Source organism: Globicephala melas, chromosome 8, assembly GCF_963455315.2.
Source record: "Globicephala melas chromosome 8, mGloMel1.2, whole genome shotgun sequence".
Taxonomy (NCBI): domain Eukaryota; kingdom Metazoa; phylum Chordata; class Mammalia; order Artiodactyla; family Delphinidae; genus Globicephala; species Globicephala melas.
The window spans coordinates 46,490,478-46,517,404 of NC_083321.1; the positions used below are offsets into that span (position 1 = coordinate 46,490,478).

The 26,927-nt window shown below is 37.5% G+C and overlaps 1 protein-coding gene across 3 annotated transcripts in view; it reads left to right on the plus strand.

The window, feature by feature from the left end:
- The window catches only part of STK33 (serine/threonine kinase 33), a 170,507-nt gene that overhangs the window by 17,938 nt on the left and 125,642 nt on the right, over positions 1-26,927 (plus strand). For all 3 annotated transcript variants that reach the window (XM_060304439.1, XM_070046252.1, XM_030831317.2), the window contains exon 2: positions 1,165-1,259. The gene's annotated coding sequence lies outside the window, so the exon portion shown is untranslated. The remainder of the gene's footprint in view (positions 1-1,164; positions 1,260-26,927) is intronic.

Genomic DNA, 26,927 nt, shown 5'->3' on the forward strand with positions numbered 1-26,927 from the left:
ACATCTGAGTTCTTGGCATAGCCAACTGTCCTCCCTGAAAGTGTGATTAGACCAGAGATGGCTAATTGATTTGATACTTAGGTTTTCCAGCAGTGTATGACCTGTGTTCCTTGGTATGTAAAGATGAAATGATCAGATATTCTCATTTTTATAACACTTGACTGTCAATATCTAAGGACTTCTCTTATTTCCCACACTTTTTCAAAGTCTATCAATATTGGCTCTGAGGTTACACCTGCAGCTTTTCTTTAGCGTATAGTTCAGGGGGGCCTAGAGTGGCTATACCCTTCTTTTTATCTGTCTGCATCTTCACCTCTCACTTTGTATGTTCTGCACATTCTCTTTGCTAGAGAAGGAAGAAACAAAATAGGAATTAACAAATTTTGTGATGTGATACAATATATCTTATTACTATTTCATTCTTTTATGGTTGTGACACTTCTGTGGAATGCTTATATTTATATTTAGTCTGATATAACAAATGAATACATTTATAAAATAACCATTAAATCAGCTATTGTTATAAAGTTACTATGTCTCTGAGTCAGGCATTGGTTTTTAAATGTTCTAGTGATAATATTCAACTTCTCATGATGTTCATCCACATATTTGGAGATAAAACGGAAAGCAGTAAGAGTTTGGGGTTCACTTTGGCACTTTTGGAAGTTTTGCTTGAGCAAGAACTGCTGGAATCTGTTGGGTTGTGGTAGCTTAGATGCAGCATCTTACATTAAGCTTCAGCATCCCTGTTTATGAATTGGCAGCTATGATGATTCTCACTTTACAGCTCAGAAGATTGAGGTGCAGAGGTTAAATAGCTTGCTCAGGAATACTGAATGTTCAGTAGCACAGTAGGAGTTGGATCTGAGTATTATTCCACCAATGGGATCATACTTCTCTGAGTCTTTCTGATTAAGTAGTTTCAGGTGATGCTACAGCAGTCTGTTCTTTTGTTCTTGGTCATTTATTGTTAATCAAGGAGTGGTAATGGATGATAGTGATTTGTATTATATAAAAATAGTTGATTAGTTATTTAAAGTTATCCTGCATGGTACATTCTGCTCATAAATTTGCCAAAATGGTGTGGTAGGATTTTTTTTTTTTTTTTAAAGGAGATTCTAGGCTTATTTAATTTCTGTTTTTTTCCCAATAATTTTTTAAAAGGCGGAATTCGAGTCTTCTCACAACTAGGGCACCTACCAGGCACCAGTGGGGGACCACAGACACCTAAGGGGATGGGAGGAACCCCCAGCGACCAGGTAGGACATGGGGTGTGGGGGGAGTGAAGGGGGAGGAGAAGTGGAGGCGGATGGGACTGGCGCCCCTGAAGGGAGGCTGGGGGAGGGGAAGGGATCCCATGCCCAAAGAGGGAAATTAGGAACCCTTGGGAGGGCAGAGGATCAAAAGGGAGCGTGGCCAGGTTTCCCCTGCCCACTTGGACCCCCAGGAACCTATTGAGATCCCAGGCCTGATCCTCTGCCCACCTAGGCCCCCTCCACCCAGGCGGGTCCTGAGGGAGTCAGAGGGAGGGAAGGGGAAGCAAAAGTAAAGTCCGGACCTCTGGGACGGCACCCCTGAGGGCCGGCTGGGGGAGGGGAGGAGTTCCTACACCCAGCGGGACACACCCATGGTTAGGGGTCCAGCGGCAACGGGTGAGACCCTGGGGGAGACGGGGTGGGGGGGGCAGGGGCATGAAGGAATGGAAGGGAACGGACCAGTGCTTTCCCCGTCCACTTAGGCACCAGGGAGCCTGTTGGGCTCCCAGGCCTAATCCTCTGCCCTCGGAGACTCCCTCCTGGCGTGCAGAGCCCATGCCAAACCCCCGCCCCCCCCCCCCCCCCCCCCACCCAGGGCCCTACCTCTAAACTCTGGAACAAGTACTGCCTCTCCCCTTCTGGGCAGGTTGTAAGCAGACGTCCTGCCCCACTCTTGAATGTCGCCCTGGCTAGGCCCCACCCCACCCTCAAACGTCAGCCCCCACCTGCCTAGGTCCCACCCCACCCTAAACCCCACCCCTGCCTAAGTTCCACCCCCGCCTAAACCCCGCCCCCATAGCCAAGGCTTTATTTTATTTTTCTTTTTTCCTCTTTTAGATTGGGGTTCTGTTTTACGTTATTGATTCATTGTTGTTGATCCTTTTATATTTTTATTTTTCCTAATAAATCTTTTATTTTTCTAATTTTATTTTATTTTATTTTTTAACATTTTTATTGGAGTATAATTGCTTTACAATGGTGTGTTAGTTTCTGCTTTATAACAAAGTGAATCAGCTATACATATACATACATCCCCATATCTCCTCCCTCTTGTGTTTCCCTCCCACCCTCCCTATCCCCCCCTTCTAGGTGGTCACAAAGCACCCATCTAATTTTATTTTATTCTTTATACTTTGTTAGTGATCTCTCCTTTTGGCTTGTTGCCCCTCCCCCCCCTTTTTTTATTCTTTCTGCTATGGTTTTATTTTACCTTGTTGCAATTGTTTCAATTATAGTTTTATTTTTCCTAATATATTTTTTATCTTCCTAATTTTATTTTGTTTTTTATTCTTTAATATTGTACTGCTCCTTTTTTCTTTCTTTCATTTTTTTTTTTTTTACCACTCCACGAAACATGTGGGATGTTGGTTCCCAGGCCAGAGGCTGGACCTGTGCTCCTGTGGTGGGAGCTCTGAGTCCAAACCGCTGGACTAACAAAGAACCTCAGACCCCGGGGAATATCAGTTGGAGTGAGCCTCCTGGAGGTCCTCATCTCAGCACCAAGACCCAGCTCTATCCAACTGCATGCAAACTCCAGGGCTGGACCATCCATCAAAAAAAAAAAAAAATGAAATGACAAAAAAAAATGTTACAGTTGAAAGAGCAAGGTAAAAACCTACAAGACCAAATAAATGAAGATGAAATAGGCAACCTACCTGAAAAAGAATTCAGAGTAACGATAGTAAAGATGATCCAAAATCTTGGAAATAGAATGGAGAAAATACAAGAAATATTTAACAAGGAGCTGGAAGAATCAAAGAGCAAACAAACAGTGATGAACAACACAATTACTGAAATTAAAAATACTCTAGAAGGAATCAATAACAGAATAACTGAGGCAGAAGAATGGATAAGTGAGCTGGAAGATAAAATGGTGGAAATAACTGCCAGGGAGCAGAATAAAGAAAAAAGAATGAAAAGAATAGAGGACAGTCTCAGAGACCTCTGGGACAACATTAAACACACCAACATTCGAACTGTAGGGGTCCCAGAAGAAGAATAGAAAAAGAAAGGTTCTGAGAAAATATTTGAAGAGATTATAGTCGAAAACTTCCCTAACATGGGAAAGGAAATAGTCAATCAAGTCCAGGAAGCACAGAGTACCATAAAGGATAAACCCAAAGAGAAACATGCTGAGACACATATTAATCAAACTATCAAAAATTAAATACAAAGAAAAAATATTAAAAGCAGCAAGGGGAAAGCAACAAATAACATACAAGGGAATCCCAATAAGGTTAACAGCTGATTTTTCAGCAGAAACTCTGCAAGCCAGAAGGGAGTGGCAGGACATATTTAAAGTGATGAAAGGGAAAAACCTACAACCAAGATTACTCTACGCAGCAAGGATCTCATTCAGATTCGATGGAGAAATTAAAACGTTCACAGACAAGCAAAAGCTAAGAGAATTCAGCACCACCAATCAGCTTTACAACAAATGCTAAAGGAACTTCTCTAGGCAGAAAACACAAGAGAAGAAAAAGACCTACAAAAACAAACCCAAAACAATTCAGAAAATGGTAATAGGAATATACATATTGGTAATTACCTTAAATGTAAATGGATTAAATGCTCCAACCAAAAGGCACAGACTGGCTGAATGGATGCAAAAACAAGACCCATAGATATGCTGTCTACAAGAGACACATTTCAGACCTAGGGACACATACAGACTGAAAGTGAGGATATAGAAAAACATATTCCATGCAAACTGAAATCAAAAGAAAGCTGGAGTAGCAATTCTCATATCATATAAAATAGACTTTAAAATAAAGACTATTACAAGAGACAAAGAAGGGCACTACATAATGATCAAGGGGTCAATCCGAGAAGAAGATGTAACAATTGTAAATATTTATGCACCCAACATAGGAGCACCTCAATACATAAGGCAAATGCTAACAGCCATAAAAGGGGAAGTTGACAGTAACACAATAATAGTAGGGGACTTTAACACCCCCTTTCACCAATGGACAGATCATCCAAAATGAAAATAAAGAAGGGAACACAAACTTTAAATGACACATTAAACAAGATGGACTTAATTGATATTTATAGGACATTCCATCCAAAAACAACAGAATACACTTTCTTCTCAAGTGCTCATGGAACATTCTCCAGGATAGATCATATCTTGGGTCACAAATCAAGCCTTGGCAAATTTAAGAAAATTGAAATCGTATCAAATATCTTTTCCGACCACAATGCTATGAGACTAGATATCAATTACAGGAAAAAATCTGTAAAACAAACACGTGGAGGCTAAACAGTGTGCTGCTAAATAACCAAGAGATCACTGAAGAAATCAAAGAGGAAATCAAAAAATACCTAGAAACAAATGACAATGAAAACACGACGACCCAAAATCTGTGGGATGCAGCAAAAGCCGTTCTAAGAGGGAAGTTTATAGCAAAACAATCATACCTCAAGAAACAAGAAAAATCTCAAATAAACAACCCAAATTTACACCTAAAGCAATTAGAGAAAGTAGAAGAAAAAATTCCCAAAGTTAGCAGAAGGAAAGAAATCATAAAGATCATATCAGAAATAAATGAAAAAGAAATGAAGGAAACAATAGCAAGGATCAATAAAACTAAAAGCTGGTTCTTTGAGAAGATAAACAAAATTGATAAACCATTAGCCAGACTCACCAAGAAAAAAAGGGAGAAGAATCAAATCAACAATTAGAAATGAAAAAGGAAAAGTAACAACTGACACTGCAGAAATACAAAGGATCATGAGAGATTACTACAAGCAACTATATTTCAATAAAATGGACAACCTGGAAGAGATGGACAAATTCTTAGAAAAGCACAACCTTCCAAGACTGAACCAGGAAGAAATAGAAAATATAAACAGACCAATCACAAGCACTGAAATTGAAACTGTGATTAAAAATTTTCCAAAAGGGCTTCCCTGGTGGCGCAGTGGTTGAGAGTCCGCCTGCCAATGCAGGGGACATGGGTTCGTGTCCCGGTCCAGGAGGATCCCACATGCCGCAGAGCAGCTGGGCCCGTGAGCCATGGCCACTGAGCCTGCCCGTCTGGAGCCTGTGCTCCGCAATGGGAGAGGCCACAGCAGTGAGAGGCCCACGTACCGCAAAGAAAAAAAAAACAAAAATAAACAAAAAAAATCTTCCAACAAACAAAAGCCCAGGACCAGATGGCTTCACAGGTGAATTCTATCAAACATTTAGAGAAGGGCTAACACCTATCTTTCTCAATCTCTTCCAAAATGTAGCAGAGGGAAGAATATTCCCCATCTCATTCTACAAGGCCACCATCACCCTGATACCAAAACCAGACAAAGATGTCACAAAATTGAAAACTATAGGCCAATATCTCTGATGAACATAGATGTGAAAATCCTCAACAAAATACTAGCAGACAGAATCCAACAGCACATTAAAAGGATCGTACAGCATGATCAAGTGGGGTTTATCCCAGGGATGCAAGGATTCTTCAGTATACACAAATCAGTCAACGTGATACACCATATTAACAAATTGAAGGATAAAAACCATATGATCATCCCATTAGATGCATAAAAAGCTTTTGACAAAATTCAACACCCATTTATGATAAAAACTCTCCAGAAAGTAGGCGTAGAGGGGACCTACCTCAACATAATAAAGGCCATATATGACAAACCCACAGCCAACATCATTCTCAGTGGTGAAAAACTGAAACCTTTTCCTCTAAGATCAGGAATAAGACAAAGTTGCCCACTCTCACCACTAGTACTCAACATAGTTTTGGAAGTTTTAGCCACAGCAATCAGAGAAGAAAAAGAAATAAAAGGAATCCAAATTGGAAAAAAAGTAAAACTGTCACTGTTTGCAGATGACATGATACTATACGTAGGAAATCCTAAATATGCTACCAGAAAACTACTAGAGCTAATCAGTGAATTTGGTAGAGTAGCAGGATGCACTCTACTCTGCACAGAAATCTCTTGCATTCCTATGCACTAATGAGGGAAAATCTGAAAGGGAAATTAAGGAAACACTCCCATTTACCATTGCAACGAAAAGAATAAAATACCTAGGAATAAACCTACCTAAGGAGACAAAAGACCTGAATGCAGAAAACTATAAGACACTGATGAAAGAAATTAAAGATGATACAAACAGATGGAGAGATATACTATGATCTTGGATTGGAAGAGTCAACATTGTGAAAATGACTAAACTACCCAAAACTATCTACAGATTCAGTGCAATCCCTATCAAACTACCAATGGCATTTTTCACAGAAGTAGAACAAAAAATTGCACAATTTGTATGGAAACACAAAAGACCCTGAATAGCCGAAACAATCTTGGGAAGGAAAAATGGAGCTGGAGGAATCAGGCTCCTGGACTTCCGACTATACTACAAAGCTACAGTAATCAAGACAGTATGGTACTGACACAGAAACAGAAATATAGATCAATGGAACAGGATAGAAAGCCCAGGGATAAACCCAGGCACATATGGTCACCTTATCTTTGATAAAGGAGGCAAGAGTATACAATGGAGAAAAGACAGCCTCTTCAATAAGTGTTGCTGGGAAAACTGGACAGCTTACATGTAAAAGAATGAAATTAGAACACTTTCTAACACTATACACAAAAATAAACTCAAAATGGATTAAAGACCTAAATGTAAGGCCAGACAGTATAAAACTCTTAGAGGAAAATATAGGCAGAACACTCTATGACATAAATCACAGCAAGATCCTTTTTGACCCACCTTCTAGAGAAATGGAAATAAAAATAAACAAATGGGACCTAATGAAACTTCAAAGCTTTTGCACAGCAAAGGAAACCATAAAAAAGACGAAGAGACAACCCGCAGACTGGGAGCAAATATTTGCAAACGAATCAACTCACAAAGGACTAATCTCCAAAATATACAAGCAGCTCATGCAGCTCAATATCAAAAAAGAAACTACCCAATCCAAAAATGGGCAGAAAACCTAAATAGACATTTCTCCAAAGAAGATATACGGATTGCCAACAAACACATTAAAAGATGCTCAACATCACTAATCATTAGAGAAATGCAAATCAAATCTACAATGAGATATCATCTCACACCAGTCAGAATGGCCATCATCAAAAAATATAGAAACAATAAATGCTGGAGAGGGTGTGGAGAAAAGGGAACCCTCTTGCACTGTTTGCGGGAATGTAAATTGATACAGCCACTATGGAGAACAGTATGGAGGTTCCTCAGAGAACTGAAAATAGAACTACCATATGACCCAGCAATCCCACTACTGGGCATATACCCTGAGAAAACCATAATTCAAAAAGAGTCATGTACCACAGTGTTCATTGCAGCACTATTTACAATAGCCAGGACATGGAAGCAACCTAAATGTTCATTGACAGATGAATGGATAAAGAAGATGTGGCACATATATACAATGGCATATTACTCAGCCATAAAAAGAAACAAAATTGAGTTATTTGTAGTGAGGTGGATGGACCTAGAGTCTGTCATACAGAGTGAAGTAAATCAGAAAGAGAAAAGCAAATACCGTATGCTAACACATATACATGGAATCTAAAAAAAAAAAAAAAAAGGTTCTGATGAACCTAGGGGCAGGACAGGAATAAAGACACAGATGTAGAGAATGGACTTGAGGACACGGGGAGTGGGAAGGGTAAGCTGGGACGAAGTGAGAGAGTGGCACTGACATATATACACTACCAAATGTAAAATAGCTAGCTAGTGGGAAGCAGCTGCATGGCACAGGGAGATCAGCTCAGTGCTTTGCAACCACTAGAGGTGTGGGATAAGGAAGGTGGGAGGCAGACTCAAGAGGGCGGGGATATGGGGATATACTTATGCTTATAGCTGATTCACTTTGTTATACAGTAGAAACTAACACAACACTGTAAAGCAATTATACTCCGATAAAGATGTTAAAAAAAAAGAATGTAGAATATTAGCTTTTACTTTTGAAATTTGGAAAACATTTTCACTTTAAAATTAAATTATCCTCTTTAATTTCTAGTTTCAAGAATGTATTCCCCCCCAAAAATGTATTATTAGCATTATTTAATTTCAAAATACAGGAAACTTGAAATTCTTGTTGCCACTATTTACTTAGTGCATTTGACTTGCTTACTTTTAACTGTATAAGTTTATTTTCTGAGTCCTGGTTTGAAAATGATGAAGGTTAAAGTACATTTACAGTTAGGTCACAATTTGAGATTACAGATGCCTCATATAAAAAATGCATATTTTCTAAACTTTTGGTCTATAAGCCTCAAAGTCTAATTTACTCTTTTTGATGGACACATATATGTGGAATCTAGAAAAATGGTACAGATGAACCTGTTTGCAGGGCAGGAATAGAAAGGCAGATGTAGAGAATGGATGTGAGGATTAGTTCTTAAGTTAGATCAATGGATTAGTGCATGAAATTTGTTGAAAGCTGTTTCTTTGCAGTATTCTGTTGCTTCCTAAATATGTTTCTGACATTCACCTTATATTTTTTAAAAAACTTTTTATTTTGAGATAACAGTAGAGTCATATGCAGCTGTAATAAATAATACAGAAATTCTTTTGGAGTCTTCACCCAGTTTCTCACAATGATCACATTTTTTAAAAAATTTATTTGTTTTTGGCTGCATCGGGTCTTTGTTGCTGTGTGCGGGCCTTCTCTAGTTGTAGCAAGCAGGGGCTACTCTTTGTTGCGGTGCACTGGCTTCTCATTGCCATGGCTTCTTTTGTTGCAGAGCATGGGCTCTAGGCGTGCGGGCTTCAGTAGTTGTGGCACACGGGCTCAGTAGGTGTGGCTCGCGGGCTCTAGAGCACAGGCTCAGTAGTTGTGGCGCAGGCACCTAGTTGCTCTGCGGCATGTGGAATTTTCCCGGACCAGGGCTCAAACCCGTGTCTCCTGCATTGGCAGGCGGATTGTTAACCTCTGTGCCACCAGGGAAGCCCAATGATAACATCTTGTATAATCATTGTACAATGTTACAACTGGGAAATTGACATAAATACAATCTGTGTACCTTGTTCAGATGTCACCAGTTTTACATATGTGTGTGTGTGTGTGTGTGTGTGTGAGATAGGATCCCTCATGCCACAACCTCCTCCCTCTCTCCTCGCCCAACCCCTGGCAACCACTAATCTAGTCTCTATAATATTGTCACTTCAAGAATGTTATATACAAGTCCCTTATTATTTTTCTCCCTACATATGCATGATGTCTGAAAATAAGAACAGCTACAAGAAAAAGGGCAAAGGATTCTTAATGTTTGTTTCTACGTTGTTAGATGTTCTAAGGTTCTCTTTGATAGGAAAATAATCACTTTAATGTTTTCTAGGTAGATTACTTTCCCTGGGCATAAATTATAGTTTTCATATACTAAAATGCTGAGTTACTAAATCTGTGTAGTTGACACATTAAAAAATGCTTTTAATTCAGCTTTCCACTTAACTATCACCTTTTCAGAGAGACTATTTTGATTATTCAAACTAAGGTGGCCCCCAAGTTACTCTTGATCTCATTGTCCTCTTATTTTCATTTTATTGTTTACTTATTTGTCTTTCTCTCCCTTTCTACCCTCTTAAAATATAAGCTCCATGAGAGTAGGGACCTTATTTGTGTTTTCCCCTTCATGTTTCCAGTGCCCAGAGTGGTACCTGTACATAAAATGCTGTTATGGTATGAAATGCATTTCATGAGTCTGAAAACATATATTCTAAGCCCATGTTTTGTTTTGTTTTTTTACTTTGATGATAAATTTTAATTTGTTCTGGTGCCCTGACTCTGCCTGAGTTTAGGTGTACATTGCTGAAATGTTTGAATCATTTTATGATAATTTAGTCACCAATGATTTGTTTGGAACATTAAATCTAAGGGAGGTAGAGCAGTTCTTTCAAATCCTATTCAGGGTTGTTTAAAGTCATCCAATAGTCTTTTGTGAATTGATAGAATTCTAGAACATCTAGCACTGGCTTCATTTTATCGAATTACTCTTAAGAGTTTGGTCTGGCGGCAGATTTCCTGGGATTGAAGCCTGTCTCTATCATTTATTAGCTCTGTGGCTTTGTGCAAATTACCTAACCTCTCTATATCTTGGTTTCATAATCTGTAAAATGGGAATAACATTAGAGCTTATTTTATAGAATTGTTATAAGAATTAAGTGAGACTGTGTTCCAAAAGTATTTAGACCAGTTCCTGTCACATAAAACATGTTTAATAAATGTTAGCTATTATTATTCAGTATGAGAAAGTTAATATCTGTTTTATTCACGTATCAAGCAGTTGAAATAACACTAATCTGTGGCATACATTTAGTCATATAGTAATGTATCATAAGAGTTTTATCTATAATTGGAAAATGCATTCCAGGTTTATTTCCTCTTGTAACATCAGTTGGTTTCATGGACATCAAATAATTTGGAAAGTACTAAAAAAAAAAAGAAAACTTAAAAGCCTAGGAACATACTTTCTTGATTGTTGCTTGTAATTCTTGCTTTGAATGAGAGAGATCACTTCAGAATATAGACTGTTCTTTTGTTGTCCATGCAAATTATGATCACTAGTGTGAATTTGCCAGGCATTGGTTAAATGCCGATAAAGAATGAGAAGGATTAGGAAGCTACTGCTGTTTGTTTTTAGCTCCCCTTCAGCCCTCCTCTCAGAGCTCTCTCTTCATCCTCTCTATCTCACATGCCTGGTTGCTGCTTGCTGCCTTCTGGTACACCATCCTACAGACATTTTCTCCGCCATCTGCAAATGTTGGTTTGTTACTGATTGGCTCACTCTTTAGATTGAGTTAGTCTCTGTAATATCTCCCTCCCGTATAATAGATTTATAGGTAGTTGCAAAGAAATGTCCAGGGAGTTCCTATGCACTTTTTACCCATCCTCCTCCAATATTAATATCTTATAACTGTAGTGTAGTATCAATACCAGGAAATTTCTGTACATTTATTGGGGGTGTGCGTGTGTGTGTATGGTTCTGTAGACATTTTTGTCACATGGGTAGTTTTGTGTAACCATCACTACAGTCGAGATACTGAACTATACCACCACCGTAAGGGTCCCTTGTGCTACTCCTTTATAGCCATACCCACCTCTCCCGCTCTGTAACCCCTGACAACCACTAATTTGTTCTATAATTTTGTTATTTCAAGAATGTTATAAACATAGAATCATAAAGTATGTTACATTTTGAGATTGGCTTTTTTCACTCAGCGTAATTCCCTTGAGGTTTGTCTCCTTTTTATTGCTGAGTTGTATTCCCTGGTATGGATGTTTAGTGGTTCACCCATTGAAGGACATTGGTGGTTTCCAGTTTTTGACTGGTACTAATAAAGCTGCTATGAACATTCATGTACAAGTTTCTATGTGAACATAATTTATCATTTCTTTGGGATAAATGCCCAGGAGTTCAATTGCTGTGTTGTATGGTAAGTCCATTTTTAGTTTTTAAAAAAACTGCCAAGCTATATTCCAGAGTGGCTATATTAGTAGCCAGCACTGTATGAGTGGTCTAATTTTTCCACATTCTCGCCAGCATTTGGTATTGTCACTGTTTTTTATTTTAGCCATTCTGATTGGTGATTTCTCATGATTTTAATTTGTATTTCCCTAACGGCTGATAATGTTGATCATCTTTTCATGTTCTTATTTGCCGTTTGTGTACCTTCTTTGGTGAAATGTCTACTCGTGTTTTTCCTATTTTCTAGTTGGATTTTTTTTTAATGTTGAGTTTTGAGAGCTCTTATGTATTCTAAACACAAGTCCTTGTCAGATATGTGATTTGCAAAAATAGTTTCTCCTAGTCTATAATTTGTCTTTTTAATCCTTAACAGGGTCTTTCACAGAGCAAAATTTTAAAAATTTTGGTGAAGTTAATATATCAGTTTTTTCTTTTTATCTGTTTTATTTTGAAAAAGCTGGCATTCAGTTTGGAGTTTGTTGAATTTCTTGGTTCTGTGGTGTATAGTTTTCATCATGTTTGGAAAAATTTTAGCAATTATTTATTTTTCTGCCCTCCTTTTTCTCCTTTTGATACTCCATTTATATGTATACTAGATGCTTAATATTGTCCCCCAGATCACTGAAGCTGTGTTTTTTTGTGGCCTTTTTTTTTTCCCTCTCTGTGCTTCGTTTTGGGTAGTTCCTTTTTCTGTGTCTTCAAATTAACTGATTTTTCCTTTGTAAGTGTCTAATCTGCTGTTAATCCTATCCACCCTATTTTTCATTTCTTGTATTTTTGTATCTGTAGAGATTCCATCTGGATCATTTAAACAGTATCTTCCATTTCTCTCTTAGTCATGTTCATGTATTTCTCTATCCTTTTAAACATGTGCAGCATATTTATAACAGTTGTTTTAACATTCTTGTCTGCTAGTTCTATGATCTCTGCATTTTGGGGCCACATTTTCCTGAATCTTTGCATGCCTGCCCGTTTTTAATTGGATGGCAGACATTGTGACTTTCATGCTGTTGGTTGATGGATTTAGTTGACTTCCTTGCACAGTGTTGGATTTTGTTCTGGTATGCAGTTAAGTTGCTTGGAGTCAGCTGAAGCCTTTTGAGACTTGCGTTTAAGCTTAATTAGGGAAGTCCAGAGCAGCCTTTAGTGTAGGGCTGATTGGTCTCTATTACTAAGATGAGCCCCTTCTGAGAATGCTCTTTGCTGCTCTGTGTATTTTGAGGTCTCTCCATTCTGGCTGGGGTGGACGGGAACTGCTCCCAGTCCCGTATGAGCTCTGGGAGTTGTTCTGCTTTTTCTTCTCAAGGCTGCCTCTCCCCTCCATCCCCCAACCCCAGCCACTGCCTCAGCCTTGGGTAAGGTTTTTTAAAAATTATATTTTTTTCTTTTGCGGAACGTGGGCCTCTCACTTCCGTGGCCTCTCCCGTTGCGGAGCACAGGCTCCGGACGCACAGGCTCAGTGGCCACGGCTCACGGGCCCAGCCGCTCTGCGGCATGTGGGAGGGATCCTCTCGGACCGGGGCACGAACCCGTGTCCCCTGCATCGGCAGGCGGACTCTCAACCACTGCGCCACCAGGGAAGTCCTAAAAAATTAATTTTTTATTGTGGTAAAATACATATGACATAAAAGTTGTCATTTTAAGCATACAATTAAATGGCATTAATTATATTTATAATATTGTGCAACTGTCACTGCCATGTGGTTCCAAAACTTTATCACCCCAAAGAAACTCTGTAACTACTAAGCAATAACTTCCCATTTTCTCTTCCCCCAGTCTCTGCTAACCTCTAATCTACTTTCTGTCTCTATGAATTTGCCTGTTCTAGGTATTTCATTTAAGTAGAATCATACAATGTTTGTCGTTGTGTATCTGGTTTATTTCACATAGCATAAAGTCTTCCATCTTTATCTATATTGGGTAGTTTGGGTCTCACACATGTGCATGTCAGCTCTTAGCCAGAGACTCACATGCACCTTTCTGTAAATCTCTGGAGCTCTCTTTTTGTGAGTTTCCTCCTACAACTAAGTTGGACTGCTGGGCTTTTTTTTTTTTTTTTTGGTTGGGGGGCAGTGGAGGTTCCTCCTCCTTGTACTGCATTCTGGAAACTGCTTCTAGGCAGTAAGCTGGTACAATTGTAGAACTCACTGTGTTTGTTTTCTTTCTCCCAGCTAACACAACCCTGTGTTGTCTGTTGTGTGATATCTGAAAACTGTTGTATCACATATTTTGTCCAGTTTTCTAGCAGTTTAAGGCAAAAGGGTAAATATGTCACCTCTTATTCCATCTTGACTGGAAGTAGAAATCTCCAGTGTGTGCATATGTGTGTGTGTATTTTTAACAGCTTTATTGATATATAAGTGACATACAATAAATTGTATGTGCTTAAAGTGTACAATTTGATTAATTTTGATATATGTGCACACCTGTGAAACCATCACCACAATCAAGATAATAAACATATCCATCACTCTCAAAAGTTCCCTCATGCCCCTTTTAACACCTTCTTCCTGCTTCTCTATGCCAAATCCCCATTTCTAGGCAACCCCTGATCATTTTTTTTGTCACTAAAGACTAATTTGCATCTTCTAGAACTTTTTGTAATTGGAATCATATAGTATGCTTTTTTTGGGTCTGCCTTCTTTTGCTCAGTGTATTTACTTTGATATTCATCCATGTTGTTGTCTGTATCAATCATTTATTCCTTCTTATTGCTGGGCAGTATTCCATTGTATGGATGTACCACAATCTATTTACCCATTCACCTGTTGGTGGACATTTGGGTGTGTGCAGTCTTTGGCCATCACAAATAAAACTGCTGAAGACATATTTGTATAAGGCTTTTTGTGGACATATGTTTTTGTTTTTCTTTGGTGTATACCTAGGATGTACCAAATTGAATTTCTTGTTCATAGGATAGATGTATGTTTAACTTCATAAGAAAGTGTCAAACTGTTTCCTAAAGTGATTGTACCATTTTATATTCTCAGCAGCAGCATGAGAAGGTTATTGTTGTTCCACATCCTCCCCAGTATTTGGTTTTGTTAGTCTTTTTAATTTTAACTTTTCTGAAGGGTGTGTAGGAATATCTCATTGTGGTTTTCACTTTCATCCATCTAATGACTAATGATTTTGTGAATTTTTTCATATGCTTATTGGCCATTCATATATCCTTTGTAAGGTATTGGTTTTTTGACCATTTTTGTGATGGGTTATTTATGTTTTTTTTAATTGAGTTGTAGGAGCTCTTTATAATTCTGGATATAAGTCCTTTGTTAAATATATGTATTATAAATATTTTCTCCCAGTCCGTGGCTTGTGTGTTCATTTTCTTATTGGTGTTTTTTGAGGAGCAGAAGTTTTTAATTTTGATGAAGTCTAACTTATCAATTTTTCTTTTATTATTAATGTTTTCTATATTCTTTCTAAGAAATCTTTAACTTATCTGAAAGTCATGAAAACATTCTTTATTTTCTTCTAAAAGCTTTTTAGTTTCAACTTTCGCATTTATGCATATCATCCATTTCAAGTTAATGTTTGTATGTTGTGGAAGGTAGGAATTGAAGTTAAAATTTTTTTTCCATATGGATATGCAGTTGTTTCAGCACCATTTGTTGAAAAGATTTTTCTAATTCATTGAGTTACTTTGCCACCCTCGTTGAAAATTAGTTGACCTCTGTTCCGTTCCATCAGTTTGTCTATCTTTACCCCAATACCACAGTGTCTTGACTACTGTCGCTTTATATCAAGTCTTGAAACCAGCTTTTTTCTTTTTCAAGATTGTTTTGACTTTTCTGGGACCTTTGTCTTTACAAACACATTCTGGAATCCGTTTGTCAATTTCTATAGAATGTGCAGCAAGGCTGAGACTCACAGAACAAACCTTGGTAAATCTATGCCTTGTAATGTTTCTTAGAAGTCATCCTGTGGGCCTTCTCTAGAAAATATTCTTTAGGAGAACTGGGCTTTGTTCTATTTGAACTTTAAAATCTTTTAATTTCTAAAAAGGAAACTTATACTAATAAATACTTTTCTTTAGGTCTTTGGGTACATAGTTGCCTTGTGTGTTTTGGCATCTTTGGTAGAACTGTATTGTCACTGTTTCAGTCTTAAGAAATAAAAGTGTTTTTCTTAGTACAAGAAAAATAAGACAACACAGCAGGCACATCATTGATTAAGTATGTCTACAAAGGATATGTAAGAGAATGAGTTTTTTCCTCTGTAGTATCAGAATTGATCTTCCTTCTGCTACATTATATATTCTAGACAGGTATCAGGGACATATTCAGGGACACAATTTTTATGGCACTGTGCTTAGTGAAATATCAAATACTGTAATGGAGTAGCTTTATTGCTTTTATATTTCCAAATAGACTTGAATTTTCCAAAAACTTCAAACAGCCTATTTTTTGCAATTATCTTCAAATACTATATGCTTTAATAGTGTTACATTTCTTAGTGACTTTAAATTACAGAGAGAATTATATTACAGTAGGTGTGAAGTTTTCTAGAATTTACCTAACCATACTGTAGTATTCATTTTTGTAATTATTTCTGAGTTGCAGTTTTACATATATAAGACATTATCTGCAGTTTATTACTCCAATTACATACATTGGTCCTTTTTACTCGCTTGCAGTAAATACATGGAAATGTTATGAATAAGATCTTAGAGGAAATTTTATGTCATTTTAATGGGTTCGTGTTTGTATTGAATAACTGAATTGCAACTTTTAATTTCAATTTGGAGTGTTCACAGAATAAAAAATTTGAATTAAATGAATTAGGGCACCTCAGGACAGTGATGGAAATAACTAAGAACTATATTGATTTTATTAGAGTGATCATATTGTTTTATGAGAAAAACAAGCCATTTTGCTCTGGATGACAATTATTTGTGGTAAAGAAGTACCTGGAAATTATAGATCATTTTTCAATTTTATGGGCATTATTTTCAGCTGAAAATAATTACTGATTTGGGCTTTCCTTGGAAAAAGAGGTGGAAATTATATTATTAACTTTGTTTTAGTCGTTAATTAGATATGTTGTTCTAGATGCAGCGGAATATTATTTTTAAAAGTTAGAATTCTGTAATATATGCCCAATCAGTGAATAAATTGATTGTAGAAAAGTGCTACATGTGTGATTCAGAGAATCTGAGACTAATGATTAGTGTGCAGCAAGGTACTAATTGTATATGCTGTAGACATTAGGTACAAAAGGAGTCCAAAGCCTGAAAGATCCAGGTGGGCTGAATCTGCAAGTGTTTTTGGTTTAAAAGAGTATGTGGTATTCTTCATCGTGTTTGCATTGGGACAACAAAAAAACTTCCCTGTATTTCCCACAAAATGTTATCCACATACAGTTCACTTGCTTCTGAGTTCCCCCTGTGTTCTGTTATATACAGGCATAGCTCATGGATTTCTGCAAATGGGAGGACAAACTGAGCTGATGCTCTACTAGTATGTTACAGCCTAATCCCTAAAGAAGTGTGTTCCTACCAGGACTCTTTCACTTTTCTTCATATCCTCTGAAATTATGATTTGCCTCCAGCCATAATCCCTCCTATAATAGCTACAGATAATAATGACCAATAATTTTATATCACTTAACTTTGTAGCACAATGTTCTATATACTTTTCATATGTTGACTCCTTTACTCCTCATGTCAGCCCTACGAGGTAGGTAATATTATTTTTCCCATTTTACAGGTGAGGAAACTGAGACAAACATTACACAGCTAGAAAGTAACAGAGATGAGCTATGAACCAGTCTCTGCTTTTAGTCTATTCTATTCTGCATAGCTTGAATTGATTAATAAATCCCAAGTAAATTTTATTCAGTGTTTTAAACATCATTTAAATAATGTCATAAGTTAGACAGCTGTAACTCTGTATTAGAGCTCTGTCAAAGAAGCATCTTCAGTAATTTCTTTACTTTCCACTAGAGGGCAGTCTGTCACCTAGTTTTTTATGTATATTATCTATCAGTACTTTCTGTTCTTGGAAGTACAAAATTTCAAGTATACTAAGTTAAAGAATTATGCTGTGAAAGAGACTTGGGCAATAGAGTAATTTTTGAATTATAAATATAATCAAAGAGTCATCTTTGCAGTAGTAAAAGCATACATGACTATTACAAGACCCAGTATTGACTCAATAGATTGTATTTGCAGAATTTAATCAAGATGTCCTGTGAGATGATATCCAGCATAGAAAAGGCTAATGACCTTGACCTTTCTTTATTGCCTCTAAACTAACCACACATTAAACATTAAACCAAACTTGGGTTACTAGTACTCCAAATTCCTTTTCTTGATTCATTTAATTCAATCAAGGACTTAGACTATAACCTGAGAGTAATGAGATAGTGAAATTATTTAATGTTCCCTAATAGACACTCTCTGGTAATTTTAAAGCAATATAGGTCTAAGATTTTTTTTTTTTAAAGTAGCCTAGAGACTTTTGTTTCTCATCTTTCTAGTTTTCAAAATAGTTAAGATATTGAGTTAAGATGCAGAAACCAAGAGTCTTCATTTAGAAGCAACATTTTGTGGCAACTTCTGTGATTGTAAAAGGGGAGAGTCACATTTTGGAGGGATCAAATATAGTTATTTTGGGAGTTTAGTGTGGTCCTGCGTACAGAGTGATTTATCAGTTGATCAATGATGTTAGTTATATGTAAGTTAATGGTTCTGGCTACTGTAGGTTAAATAAAGCCTTTCAGGCAGCCTTCAAAGTAATGGAAACAATCTGACTTGACTTCAGATTTGTCACAGTGGAAATGAAAGGCAACATGCAGAAGAGGAGGCTGGGGAGGGAATACACAGCAGGGGTGAGTCAGCAGAGTTTATAGGTCTGGATAGGTAATAAGTTAAGTCCAGGGATTGTTGGTAGAGTGAGGGACAACAGAGTCCTGTAGGTAGAGTTAAATAGGCAGAAGCAGACAGGATATTGGGGTTCCAGGTAGACAAGTTGCATCTGAGACCAAAGACTTCTTCAAAGGCAGCAGAGAAGAACGAAAGAACATGGAGGTAAGGATTTATGATTTCTAATTCTAACAGTACCTTTCCCTTATTGTGTACTATTGTGTGTCAGATACTGTGCTAAGACACTTTATGTCTCATGTTCTCTTTATAATAATCTTATTATACAAACAAGATGGCTGAGGCTCAAAGAGTTTCAGTAACCTGCCCAGAGACATATAGCTTGTAAATAGTAGAACTGGGATTTGAACCCAGGGCTTTGTGACTCCAGCTATGAAACTCTGCTTCCTGATGCAGAAGGTATTTTTTTTTTCTGCCCCAGTTTTATGCTGCCTGCAGTGTAGGGATGCTCATAGGCTTACTTCCAGTGGGAAATTAACCCCACAGGTAAACCCCAATTACAACAAAAGTAGAGGGTTATAACTTCCAGGGAGATGGGGGTGGGGATATTTTTGTTAAAAATGTGAAGTTTTTTAACCTTTGCCTGGAAATCACAGTAAAACCTATATTCTTTATGTGGCAGTGATTAGATGGTGGAGAATCTATCCTTTGTACTTCTCACTACTTTGTTGTTTTTTTTTTCCCTCTCCTAAAATCCACTAATTATCTTACTAGGTGTTCTTTCTGTTGCCTTGGTTTTTCACAAATGACACTCCTGGAGGTGCCCTCTCAAGGACTTTCTAGAGTCTTAATAAGAAGAGCAGTGGGCCAACCTAAAAGGAAGTTTAGGGATCACTAATTTGGTCTGTCAGTATACTTTTGTCACTTTATTTTTACACCTGCAGGCAGCAGTGCTTCTGAGACCTTTTAGTCCTTTAAAGATAGCTTTGATCCTAGATCTCTTTCTGCTTGGGATATGTTTTTGAAGGGATGAGGACAGAATGTCAGCTTTCTTCTCCCAAAGGCACCCGTTGCTGAATTTCCCCTGTAATCTAGGGCTTTCATCATTTCCTCCATGTTGATGGTGGCGCTAGACCTGGGGAATAGCATTTATCTTTTGTTTTTTGACCTAAGTGACTGGTAAATGGTGAAAGGACCATCAGCTAAGAATGCTTTTAATAAAGCCCTCTTTTCTTATAGTCTAGCCAGGGTCTATCTATGGTCAACTGTAAAAGTATTTCCTAAGTTCTCTCACTTTTTTCATCTGAAGTTGCTTGAAGGTGATGCTTAGGAAGAGTACCTCCACTTGCTGTACAAGGGCAAGCAAATGGAAAGTTCTTTTCTTTATATAGCTTTTAATCTCTTGGGTAAAACTTTGATTTATTTTGACAAAATAATACAGAATCCTTAACCTAGCAGTATAATGTAACACTAAATCCATAAGTGCCAGAATTCCCTTCTAAGCCTTTAGCAGAATTCTGTAAGGCCAGCGTGTCTGCTTTCTTCCAAGAGACTTTTGGGGTTGAATTTACTCATCCCTTGAATCCTATGAATGCCCAAAGTCAACTCTCTCTTCAGCTTGCTATATCATAGAGAAGGAAGACATTTGATGGGAATTCCCTACAACTAAATCTGTAAACCTACTTGCACCTGCACCCGCCCATTCTTCCTCAGATAACTTCCCAACTGGCTTTCCTACTCGTTTCCACTCTTGTTCTCTTACATCCTACAACTAAAGTCATGTTTTACAAATACAAATCTGGTCATGTCACTCTTAAAGCTTAATTATTACCTCGCGTTGCTCTTAGGATAAAGCCTCAAATACTTAAGGTAGATTACAAAGCCCTACAGGAGACAGCCCGTTGCCGACCTCACCATCTTTGGCTGTCAACAGCGTAGCCCTTCTTCACAGTCCAGCCATACTGACCCTCTTTAATTTCCTCAGATCTTCCAAGTTTCTTCCTGATCCTTCTTTTGGAATGTATTCTTTACAACGAGATAACTGCTTGTTGTTCTTCAGATCTCTGCTCAAGTGTCACTCTTTCAGAGAAATCCCAATGTAGTCAAATCTCTTTTAATTATTAAGTTAACTGCATTATTTTCTACATGCTTTTATTGCCAGAAAGGTCAGTATCTCCCTTTTGAGGACTCTCCCTTCACTTTGTGTGTTGTCTAAGAACCTAAAGGTTCATGTAACAGTTGGGGAGTGAACTGGAAATCTGGTAAGTGCAATATAGCTGTTGCTAAAAAAGACTGTTGATGTTGAAGATGGTCCTGCACAATTATCCACTGCACTGTGGTGACCTGCTCAGGTTGTAGAATGTATCATTAGTTTACATTCGTTTACCCATTGTTCCTCTGAGCATAATCTTGTATCATGGTGATTATAGGCTGGGCTAGAGTCACCTTTCCTCCATAAACCCTTGGGCTGGCTTGAGCTTGGGTCACCAACTCAGACAGCTCCTCCCTAGCAAGTACTCTTTTGGTGACATTTGCATCCCTTCTTGACAGAAGACTTTGGTAAGTGCCATGTCAGGTTTATCCCAACAGTTTTCCCTAACTTTGAATACCAAGGAATACTCCCACAAGGCCAATGGGTTTTGCACACCAAGAAAAAAGGTAGTTATTTTTAAGTTGGACCCCCCAAGAAAGGTCCTACTATACCCAGTTATAGGGTACGTCCTCATCTTGCAATCTGTCACTAAGGGAGGCAACTTACGTGACATCACAAAATAAATAAAATTAGCCGCAAGGAGGCTTTTGACTCTCCCCATACTGAGAAGCAACGCAGGAAGTTTCTTTCTTTCTTTCGTTTTTTAATATTTATTTATTTATTTATTTATTTATTTATTTTTGGCCGCATTGGGTCTTAGTTGCGACACACGGGATCTTTCGTTGCAGCGTGCGGGCTTCTCTCTAGTCGTGGTGAGCGGGCTCCAGGGTGTGTGGGCTCTGTAGTTGCAGCACGTGGGCTTAGTTGCCCCACGGCATGTGGGATCTTATTTCCCCTACCAGGGATCGAACCTGCATCCCCTGCATTGGAAGGTGGATTCTTTCTTTTTTTTTTTTTTATGATTCTTTTTTTTTAACATCTTTATTGGAATATAATTGCTTTACAATGGTGTGTAAGTTTCTGCTGTATAACAAAGTGAATCAGCTATACATGTACATATATCCCCATATCTCCTCCCTCTTGCGTCTCCCTCCCACCCTCCTTATCCCACCTCTCTAGGGGGTCACAGAGCACAAAGCTGATCTCCCTGTGCTACGCGGCTGCTTCCCGCTAGCTATCTGTTTTACATTTGGTAGTGTATATATGTCCATGCCACTCTCTCACTTCATCCCAGCTTACCCTTCCCACTCCCCGTGTCCTCAAGTCCATTCTCTACGTCTGCATCTTTATTCCTGACCTGCCTCTAGGTTCTTCAGAACCTTTTTTTTTTGTTTTTTTTTAGATTCCATATATATGTGTTAGCATACAGTATTTGTTTTTCTCTTTCTGACTGACTTCACTCTGTATGACAGACTCTAGGTCCATTCACCTCACTACAGATAACTCAATTTTGTTTCTTTTTATGGCTGAGTAATATTCCATTGTATATATGTGCCACATCTTCTTTATACATTCATCTGTCGGTGGGCACTTAGGTTGCTTCCATGTCCTGGCTATTGTAAATAGAGCTGCAATGAACATGGTGGTACATGACTCTTTTTGAATTATGGTTTTCTCAGGGTATATGCCCAGTAGTGGGATTGCTGGGTCATATGGTAATTCTATTTTCAGTTTTTTGAGGAACCTCCATACTGTTCTTCATAGTGACAGTATCAATTTACATTCCCACCAACTGTGCAAGAGGGTTCCCTTTTCTCCACACCCTCTCTAGCATTTATTGTTTGTAGATTTTTTGATGATGGCCATTCTGACTTGTGTGAGGTGATACCTCATGGTAGTTTTGATTTGCATTTCTCTAATAATTAGTGATGTTGAGCATCCTTTCATGTGTTTGTTGGCAATCTGTATATGGAAGGCAGATTCTTAACCACTGGACCACCAGGGAAGTCCTGGAGAATTTCTAGCTAAATAACTTAATCCATAACTCTTGGGCCCTCTATTTAATTTCTGCTTTAACAACCACCTTTTTACTCACTTATTGATCTATTACCCTTGTGATTATTTGTTTAGGTGTTTGTCTTCCTCGCTGTAACTATTTACAAGGAATAGTTACAGGGAAGAACTGTTTCTTTCTTCATTGATGTGTCTTTAGCGCATCTCAGAGTGTCTTGCACATAGTTAACATTCCACGCATGTTTGATGAGTGAATGGATTGTAAATTTTCCAAAGTAGAATTTTAATAGTAACTATTACTTCTAAAAATTCAGAAAGTCAGTGGAGGGCCCTGAGTGCCCCATCCTTTGAGGTTTACACTTTGGGGCAGGCCATGTGAAAAATTGAAAATCCTCAAGGGAACCAGTTCCATATCTTAGAATAGAGGGAGAAATAAGGCTAAGGGAATGGTGCCCTTTTATACTTGACTTCTAAGGTATAATGAAGTGAGGGGGAAGAAATGACAGTGAGCTTTGTAGAAGTTGACCAGAATCAAATGAACAGAAATGGATAAGCAATAAATTAGCAAGCCAAAGTTGGCTAAACTGCTTTTCTCTAAGCATACATTTCAGATTCAGAATTATTTTGGGAAACAGAAATTCTGGAAAAATACATCTATAGTCACTTAAATAATTTGAAGGGAACATAAGATTTTTAACAATTGGGATTAAGGAAAGCAGGGCAGTCACTCACTAGTGAGAATCATGGGATGTGAGATTTTGGAGCTGTTGACCATGTTTCCTGCCTCGTGAAGGAAGCGAGTCTGTCTGTGGTGGTAAGAGCCAAGTTAACACGTATAAGAAGAAATAAAAGCTGAGACACTCCTGGTAGATAAATAGGCCTGGTGGTGGTGGTGTTCAAGTCTGTGGTTCTAGTTATCCCTGAGGGCCAGCTGCTCTTTGGAGTTATATGAGGTACTCTAGTGTCATTTCAGTATATTCCTTTTATTTTGGCTAGTTCAAGTTAATCTTCTCCCATAGGCTTGCAACTAAAATTTCTAATATAATACAGATAATAAAGATAGACAGAGAGGATCCAACATATGCATTATTGGTGTGCCTAATAAAGAAAGCAGAACAAATGGACAGAAAATATTTAGGTGTATAATGGAGGAAAAAAACTTTCAGAGATGAAGGAAATTTGTAATTTGTAGATCAAAAGGGCACACAGTTCCAAGAAAAACTGAGACAGGATGATCAATACCAAGTAAGTATATAATAGTAAAGTTAGTGTACTACAAGGCTAAGAAAAGGATATTATAGGCTTACAGGCAGAAAAAGCAAGTTACCCAAAAGGGGGGAAATCAGATTGGCCTCAGGTAGCAGTTAAAGCCAGGAGGCAGTGGAGCAATGTCTCTAGAGCTTGGTGGGATACATGTGGGCAGACTTGATACCTAGTCAAGCAGTGGTTTATGTATAAAGGTAACAAATGATATTTTCAACCATTCAAGGATCTAGTTCCCAACAAATTGCCTCATGAATAAAATTAGTCTGTTAAGTGATAAATAAGGAAAAAGAACTTGGGAGTGGAGAAGCAGATCTATTAAAGGATTGGCAGGGTATGTGGAATCCATTTAAATATGGAACTTTAAATATGGAACTAAGTCAAATCTAAATAACTGCATATTATGAAAACAGAAGTAAATGTAAAGGCTGTACAATTATTAATGAAAAAAGGAATTAAATAATAAATATAAGGTGGGGAAGAAAGAAGAGGTAAAGGTATGTGTATGTGAACTCATTTTTCTTAGTGGAGAGACAGAGAAAATCAGTAGATATAGCTTAAAGTTGATGAATTTACTGGTCTGAGTTGAAATCTTCACACTGCCACATACCAGCTGTGTAACCTCAGATAAGTTTAAACCTCATCTGTAGTCACAGAGTCTTCATCTGTATCATGATGATAATGACACTACCCACCTACTTAGCTTGTTGTGAGGATTAAATGCTATAATGTATACAAAGTGCTTAGAACAGTGCCTGGGCCTGAGTAAGCATTCAATAAAAATCACTTATTAATTATTTTAAGGAGAAAATATGGGCAAAATAGTTTTATAATCTTAGGACAGAGGTCTTCTTAAGTATAACTCTAAACCCAGAGACGATTAAGGAAAAGATTAATAATTTGACTTCATAAAAAGTAAGGGCCTTTGCATGGCAAAATCACCATGATAACAATCAATGAACAAATATACAAGTGGGGAAGAATAATTGCAAAATATTTGACAGAAAAAGGATTGATGTTGTTAATGTTCAGGGATCACTGCTAAGTCAACAAGAAAATATGAGCAACCCCGTATAAAAGTGGGTAATTGATATGAACAAACATTTTACAGAAAAATAAAAATATTAAAAATTTGAGAAGGTACTTAGTCTCACTTATAATTAAAGAGGTAGAAATGAAAATGCGATGCCATTTTTCATTTATTGATTTGACAAAGGTGAAAAACTGAAAATATCTAATGGTGAAAAGGATGTCATAAAATAGGCATTCTCATATCCTTTCTTGAAGACAATTTGGCATTTATCAAAATTATAAATGTTCATATATTTTATCTCTGCAGTTCTTCTAAGAATATATTCTACAAATATATTTATCCTAGAGTACAAAGGTATATGTAATAAGATGTTGTTTTATAGCATTGCTTATAATAGAAACAATGTGGGAACTATTTACTTGACTATTGATATGAGTTTGTTAAATAATTTTAGGTGCTTGTATACCTTGGAATATTATATAGCCACTAAAACGAAAGTTGTATATGTATATTACTGATAATGGAAAAATGGCTGGGCTATAATACTTAGGGGAAAAGTAAGTTATATGAGAATATAGTATGATCTTATTTGCTAAAAATAATACGTAATTTATTCTTACATATATGCATAGAAAATTTCTAGAATATTACATGAGAGCCATTAAAATGAGTTCTTTCTCAGGTGAGGAATGGAGATGCTGTGGACTTTTGGTACACTCTTGACTCTTCCAATTTTTTTTTACAGCAATTATCTTCTAATTTTATAGTAATTAAAAACAAACAAAAATAATCTTTGACTAGTGGTGACTGGTGACTATGTTGCTTTTGAAACTGGAATTTAATATTTTGGGACTAAAATTATTTTGGGTAAATAGCAAAACAAATCAAGTAAGTTCAACTAACATTTATTTAATGAAAATTAAGTAAGCCCCTGATTTTTGTGAAGCACTGACCTGAGTGCTCTTGATGCTCACAAGCCTGTGGAATAGATAATGCTTTATAAATGCTGTAAGTAGAGGCTCAGACATTCCTCCTGGAGGTTGGGTTTTCCTGATTAAAACAAAGTGAAATGGTATCTGTTCACAGATACTATTTTCACTACATGACAATTGTTATGATACCAAGCTAGAAACTGGCACCAGGGACAAGAACAGTGCTGTTGCTAAGGTTTGTGAACTATGCCAATGTGTTGGCTTTTGTGCCTTGGTTATCATAGTAGTGACTGCTGAAGGCCGAGAGAAAAACGTGAGAAGGTGTGCTAATGATAATAGTGATGATGACAGGAAAAGAAGATCCTAATTTCTGAGTAAAAACTAGATTTGATCAAATGCTGTATTTACCAGTGATGTTTAGATTTTATGTCACTATATACTTATTGCTTTAAAGGCAATGATTTTATGAAGAAGATTGTACTTTCATGGAGCCAAGCAGACTCCAACGTTTTCTAGAGTTTGGCCATATGATTTATACAGATCTATTTAGGGATTGTGACTTTTTTCTATTAGAGACTCTGTGATTCTTCAAAATGTTGTGAGCTCAAGACATTTGAGCAATGGGGAAATGATTGCAGTATCAAGTTGGCATTGGTTGTTTGATTCTAAATACCCATAAAGTCAGTTCTGCTATTAATGCTTGTTTTGAAAACTTGAATTTGTTGCAACACGATTGATATATTAGGAAGCAATTTGAGCATAAGTGAATTTCATGTTTGCTTATGTATGATTTTTGTCAGCAAGAAGCACCAGGTGAACACAGAATATTGCACCCAGTTGAACCGAGCCATATAGGAATACACAAAATGGACACAGGTACACACACCTGGAATATCTACCAGCTCCCTCAGTTCACTGTGTGCTATGGGCCACACCCACCCACAGCTGGCATTACACCTTTCCCTGTGATTTCAGATAACCTTCTTTCCACCACTTAACAATTAATTCACAAGCTACAACCTTTCAAATCTTCACATCCACAAGCAAACTTCAGGTCTTT